Here is a 7,619-nt window from a genome sequence, read left to right as displayed (position 1 = left end):
TATTCTTTGAAAAATTCATTTTATGTTCACTAAATTGCTTGAGTCGCATTTTATTTCCGTTTTCTTTAATGAGAGAGTAATGGTGTCTGTGTGTTAAACAGACATCACGGAATTCAATATGGACTAATACTAGTAGTTTACTCTAATTACTCTGCAATTCTCAGGGCATTGGTAAACAACATGTTTTATAAAATAATACTGTGAACTAAATTTTAATTTCATATTATATATATGAAAATCCTCTATAAGGATTCATTCTCTATATCCTGGTTCATAGTAAAAAAAGTACAAGATGTTAGAAATTATTTGAAACTCTCAATGATGTACATTTCTCTAAAATATAATAAAGAACTAATAATATTTTTGTGTAGGTTATTTATGATTTCTAGCAATGAGTTAGCTTTTCCAAACTAGTTTTCTTTTTTAATAATTTAAATGATTCAATAATGTCCATAATTTTACACAGTGAACACATTAGAAATTTAAAAATAATGATCAATAGACTGTCTTGGTTAATGAAACTGAAAAACAAAGAGAAAAAAGCAAGTAGTGGAATAGCTGGGTCATATGGAATTTCTATGCAGAATTTCTATGTAGAATTTCTATGTAGAAATTCCATATGACCCAGCTATTCCATTGCATGAAATATACCCTAAGAAAATGAGAACTGAGTCACAAATAGAGACTTGTACACCAATATTCATTGCAGTGTTATTTGCCATTGCAAGAACATGGAAACATCCCAAATGTCCAACCACAATCAAATGGATTGTGAGATTATGGTATATTTCACACAATGGAATACTATACAACACACAGAAGCAATGGTTAAATGGTAAATTATTACCTAACTTGGGAGAGACTGGAGAGCATTATGCTGAGTGAACTATCTCAGTCTCATAAGACAAAGACAGTATAATACCATTATTATAGAATGAGTATGAGAATCTATTCTTTTGTTCTTCTGTTATTTGGTCTCCCTATGTAGAAATTATTGAACAACATCATTAATATCACATGCAAGCAAAATACTACACAAGATCAGCCCAAACTAGGTAGAATAGTACATTGACTAATAACTGCCGAAAATTCAAGCGAGGTTTACAAGAAGCTGAAGGACCAGGTATAACATTTCTGATGTCAGGTGTATTATGAATAAAAACAAAAAACATCAGAAGAAGCTTTTTTGATGTGTTTGTTTTGTTGACTACACAAAGGCATTTGACAGTGTGGATTATAACAAACTATGTATAATACTGAAAATAACTAGAATCCTAGAATGGTTAATTTTTCTCATGTGAAACCTAAACCTACACCTAGAAGCTGATATCTGGACAGGACAAGCAAATACTGTATGGTTTAAAATTATGAAATATGTGGATCATGCTCACTCAGTCTATATGCTGAGCAAATAATTTGAGGTAGATTCTATGAGGAAGAATTGTGTTTTCAAGACTGGAGGAAGATTCATACTTCATTATGCAGATGATGCAGCCTTGCTTGCTGAAAGTGAGGACAGCTTGAAATATTTGCTGCAGAAGATCAAAGACTACAGTCTTTAATATTATTTACACCTCATCATCAAGATAAAACAACCTTCCTCCCTGGACTGCAACATCATGATAAACAGAAGAAAGATTTATATTGTCAAAAATGTCATTTTATTTGGATCCACAATCCACCTCCTTGGTACAGCAATCAGGAGTTTAGGAGATGCATTACTTCAAGAAAGTCTGCTGTCAAGGACCTCTCCAAATTACTGGGAGTAATGCTATCAGTTTGAAGACTAAAGTGCACCTGATTGAGGCCATGGTCTTTTCAAATAATTGATATGCATCTGAGAAGTGGACAATGAATATGGATGACAGAGAAATACTTTACACTTTTGAATTGTGGTATTGGAGAAGATAACTGAATATCCCATAGACTACCATAAGAACAAACAAGTATGTCTTAGAGAAAGTGCAGCCAAAGTGGTCCTTGAAGGTAAAGATGTCAAAGCTTCATCTCACAGACTTTGGCCATGTTATTGTTGTTGTTGCTTTTGCTACTGAGTCAAGTATGACTCAGAGTCACTCTTAGAACAAAAGATCTGAACCTTGAACCTTGTTCTATTTTACACCATCCTCAAATTTCCTGATATACAATAACCCATTGCAGCAATCACCTTGTCAGTTCACCTACTTGAGGGTATTTCTCTCCTTTGAAGACCCTCCACCGTTCCCAGCATCATGTCCTCCTCCAAAGAATAGCCCCTCCTAATAACATGCCCAAAGTATGTTAGGCGAAGTCTCATCATTCCTGCCTCCAAAGGAAACTCCAGCTGCACCCTCTCAAAGACATACCTGTTTATTCTTTCAGATGTCCATGGGATGTTCAGTGCTCTTCTCCAACACCACAGACAAAAGGTGTAATTTCCCCCCCCCCTTGTAATCCTTATTCATTTTCTAGCTCTGAGATGCATAGCAAGTAATCGAAAAGACTATGGCCCGAGTCAAATGCACCTTAGTCCTCAAACTGACATCATTACTCTTCAATAATTTGGAAAGGCACTAACTTCAGATTTTTCCCAGTGCAATGTATCTCTTTACTTCCTGACTGCTGGTATCAACTGTGTTAATTGTGGATCCAAGCAAGATAAAGCTCTTGGCAGTTTTAATCTCCTCTCTATCCATCAATACACTGCCTATTGGTACAGTGGTAAGAATCTTTGTTTTTTTCATATTTAAATGTGATCCATAGTGAAGGCTTCATTCCTTATCTTCCACAATTTAGGAAAGTTTAATCCTTGAAGAGTGGTATCATGCATGAAAAGGTAGATATTTGGCAAAAGAGAGGAAGTATTTAAACCAAATGGATTGACACAGTGAGTATAGGTATGGGCTCAAATGGGGGGGGTAAATGTGGAATGGCACAGAATTGAACAGGATACAGATCAGTTGTTTATAAGGTTGTTAGGAGACATACTCAACTCTGGCACTTACATAATAGCAAAACAACAGAGGCTATTAAAAACTTGAAAACCAAGTTATACCAATAATACTGTTGCAATTATAGTAAGTATCTATCTATTCTACATGTTCTTTTTTTTTTCTGTCTTCCTAAAAACTATTCTTCTGTTTCTCCAGTCTCCTTTCTTCCTTTTGAGGTTCATTTTAAGTATCTTTCTTCTTTCAAATATATAATCTTTGAGAGGTCACATAATGATACACCTGACCACCCCACACCAACATAGATTAGTTTCTTTCTCTCACTGTTTGCCCTTCCCCTTTCTCTCTCTTTTTATCCTCTCTCTTTAATCCTAGTGAAAATATTCTATATAAACTGTGACCAGCATGGGTTGGCCTTATCTGACTTCTACCAGCTCCATAAAATGAAATGTCTCCAACAACAACACAGAAAAAAAATCCAGTTCCAATTAGGAAAAAGATGAGCTCCCATGCTTCAGCACCTACTTCAATTAAGCTCATAAATTTTTACTCTTCAATTTATTCTGAAATATGTGGCATTATCATAACCATTATTATGATTATGGTGTTTGTTAAGGAAGCTAACATATTTTAGCTCAGGTAGGCAACAATCTACAATTCCTAAGTCCAGACATCTCAAGCATACCAATCCTTATTCCTCTGATAAGATTAGTAAAGTCCTTGGCTCTGGCTCCTTGGGCAACAGTCCCAAGTCAGTTTTGTCACATGCTACTCTCTAGTTCCCTGCTAAGGCAGTTGCTACTCTGGTGTAGGCTCCTGTCTGACAAACAAAACTATCTCTGACCCTTAAGGATATGCACTATACTCTGTGCTTCCTCTCTTTGCTGGTAGTGAGATTCCTACCTTTGCTGTTCCAGGATTCCTCTCTCCCCAAGGCACTGAGCATCACAGGTACTATGGGAAATCCCTCCAGGCCTCCATCCCCAGGGAGAACTCCTTGATGGGAGAACTCCACTGTCTCTCCCATGTCATGTTTCAAGACACCCCTTTTTCTCATCAGAGTGTATTTTTGTATTTCCTCCCACTAACATTTAAATGGCCCCATCTTTCCTCCTCACCTGCCTCTTCTATTCAAGGCAGGCTAAAAGAATATGACCTATCAAATATAAGCCTGTGATTTTGACTTGTCACTGCCATAACTTATTTGTAAAAGATTGTTCTTTTTGAATGAGTGTTTTCAGTATTTCTCCATTAAACTTCCATAGAGAAAATGATTTAAAAAATTTACTCAATCTAACCATACAACTATTAGGACTAGATGGTATCTGGCTATTCCTTCTGATTGCTCTGGAAGGGATAACAATAAAGAACACCTGACAGAGTGGAAAAAAATGTGAAACAAAACATAAAATAATAAAAATGGTCACGTTTGCTGATATGTCTGACTGGTGGAAGCCCAGAGACTACAACCATAACCCACTCTCTGAGCCAGGACCTGAACTCACCCCTGTGGAACAACTTGTAGCCAAATATTAGACAAGTCTACAAGGTGAACAATAACACCCAGAAGGCTTTCAGTCCTTAAAACAAGCACCCATACAAATTCAAAAGAGCAGCATCCATCCAGAGACAAAGCTCAGAAGGCAGGAAGAGAGAGGCTAGAAAGATAAATGGAAATAAAAACTACAGGGAGGAAGTGGGAGGAGTGATATCAAACATAGGAATTGTAATGGAGCCGCTCTGATGGTCTGTCTTAAGGAGTTATGCTTCCAACCCAAAGGCAGGCAATTTGAATCCGCCGGCCACTCCATCGCACAAAGATGGGCAATCTCATGCAATTTACACCCTCTGAAAACCCATGGGAGGGTCATTTATGAGTTGGCTCCAACACAATGATACATAGAACAAAACCAATGTCATAAGACAAAATATGCAGGGATGGTCAAGTGGAAAAACAGTCTGCTTTGAAAACTTTAACTTAAAACTAGAATAAAATAATGAAAAAGAAAAAGATTTACTCAATCAAACTTGGTAGAATGTGGAAAATTTTACCAATTCCAAATGATTAATTTATACATATCCTATTTGAAATTCCCTTCAACTCATGTGGTGACATTTAATGCCAATGGCTAGGAAAGCCATTTTGAACAATAAATCCTTGACCCCATCTGCCACTGTTGGTTTTTCTAGCCAATGACCTGCATAATTGAAGAATTAAATATCCCTTACAAATGCCTTACTACTAATTACACTCATGAAAGTGTGTAAACGTCATGCCTCGTGCCTTAATCTCTCCCATTTTAAGGAGTTGTGCTGCCAACCCAAAGCTATGCTGTCCAAATCCACCAGCAGCTCCACAGTAGAAAGATGGCCAGTCTCCGGTGCAATTCACTACCTCTGAAATTCTGCAGAAGACTCAGCTATCAGTCAGTCATGACTCCATGGTTGTTGTTGTTGTTATGTGCCGTCGAGTCACCTGCTACTCATAGCGACCCTATGTACAACAGCCCTAAACCCTGCTCTATCCTGTGCCAATTGCACTGTCTCTGACACTCCCATCCTGATTACCCCAGTCACTGAATCAATCCACCTCATAGAGGGCTTTCCCCTCCTGCGCTGTCCCTCCACCCTCCCAAGCATGATGTCCCTCTCCAAGGACCTGTCCGTCCTTACAACATGTCCAAAGTATGTCAGATGAAGCCCCAGAATCCTTGCCTCCAAGGAGTATCCTGGCTTAACCCTCTCTAGGATGAATCTGTTTGTTTTCTTGACAGTCCATGGTACACTCAACACTCCATTGTACTTAGCAGCAATCATGATCAATCAAATTAGGAAATAAACATAGTTCTTTAACAAATTTTGTGTTCTGGTTGGAGCATTCAGCATCTGCATCTGTAGGAAAAATTCCAGACCAGAGAACACTGTCATGTTGCAGCAATCTACACTAGCTCACAACGTCAAACATCTTCTCTTCATCTGCTTGCATTCTAGTAAATTTATTTTCAGTGATCCATGACAAGGTCCAACGGACAATCAACTAAAAACTCAGGGGCTTGTATATCTTCTTGCATTTCAGACTGGCTGATGCCTTCACTCTTAGCCTTAGCGCCTCACGTGGCCTAAGTCAAGAAGTCAGGAATATCTACAACTAATTCCTGCTTATCTGGCTGGCAACCCTTCTTTGTTTTCTATACATGTTCGCATGCTAAATCAAAGCACCTATGGAACACATTCAAATTCAGCCTATCTCGTCATTGTTGCAATATCTACTTATCAAATGGATACAAATGGTCACCAGGAAAGAGCACATCCATCATTTATCTTTAACTTCCAGTCTTAGAAGGGGGCTCTTATTATGCATTTTTTTTCTTGTCTCCATGCAACCAAAGTAAAAAAGATTGTCATGATTTGTAAAAGTCAGTTTCTATTTTTTTCCTGCTTGTTGTTCATAATCAAACACAGAAGCAAGATACATTAATGATAATTCATATTAATTGATAATGAAAATGGAATGGTAGTCACAAAGTATGGACTTGGTGACAAAAATAAAGCTATAGAGGGAATGATTAAAATTTTTTTCTGTCAGTGATTTATTCCTAGCAAATATATTTTTACAAAACACAAATGTTGACTTTACAAATGGATCTCACCTGACAGAGGGCATAGGGATCAGATAGACAAATTCTTTGGGAGGAATCATTGGAGAAGTGCACTGTCTTCAGTCAAAACTTCACCAGGTACAGATTGTGTACATCAATATTCATGTTCAAGTTCAAATTGAAGTGAAAGAAAATTAAAATTAGCTTTTAGGAACCAAACTACGACCTTGAGTCTATTACAGTTGAATTTAAAAATCAACTCAAAATCAGGTTTGAGGCACTCAGCATCAATAATTGAAGACCAAAGGAAATGTGGGTGGACATCAAAGATATCAACCATGAAGAAAGAAAACATTTATAATAAAAAAGGAGGAGAAAGAAAAAAAAAGAATGAATGTTAGAAGAGACTATGAAAATGATATTATAGCATGAAGAAGCCAAAATAAAAAGAAGAGATGCCTAAGTAAAAGAGTTAAGCACGAGATTTCAGAGAACAGCTCAAGAAGATAAAGCAAACATTAAATGTGCAGAAAGCTAGGGACAGAGATGAACTCATTCAGGGGAGAATTCATTCAGCATTTCTCAAGCTGAAAGAACTGAAATGCAGATTCAAGTCTTGAGTGGCAAAATGGTCACAATCTTGAATAATCCAGGAAACATCAAAAGAAGGTGGAAGAAATATGCAGAACTACTGTCCCCAAAAAGAAAAATTTAGGAAGTACCATATGCACAAGAGTCAATGGTAATGAAAAATTAAGTTCAAGCTGGATGGAAGGCATTAGCAAAAATTGGGCCCCAGGAATTGATGGGATACAACTGTTGTGCTTCAATTAACAAATGCAGCTCTATGCTAATCAGTTTATGCTAGGAAATTTAGATTACAGCTCCCTAGACGACTGACTGGAAGAAATCTATATTTGTCTGCATTCCCAAGAAAAGTGATCTAACAGAATGTGGAAACTGTGGAACAATATCATTAATATCACATGTAAGCAAAATGATTCTGAAGGTCATCCAAGAAAGGTTAGAACAGTGCATATATAATAAGGTACTTACAGAAATCCAAGCAGGATATAGAAGAGGCTGTAGC

Source organism: Elephantulus edwardii, unplaced genomic scaffold (assembly GCF_000299155.1).
Source record: "Elephantulus edwardii isolate Elephantulus edwardi_28Jun2011 unplaced genomic scaffold, EleEdw1.0 scaffold00184, whole genome shotgun sequence".
NCBI classification, from domain to species: domain Eukaryota; kingdom Metazoa; phylum Chordata; class Mammalia; order Macroscelidea; family Macroscelididae; genus Elephantulus; species Elephantulus edwardii.
The sequence above is the reverse complement of the archived record's forward strand: the minus strand, read 5'-3'. Positions refer to the sequence as shown.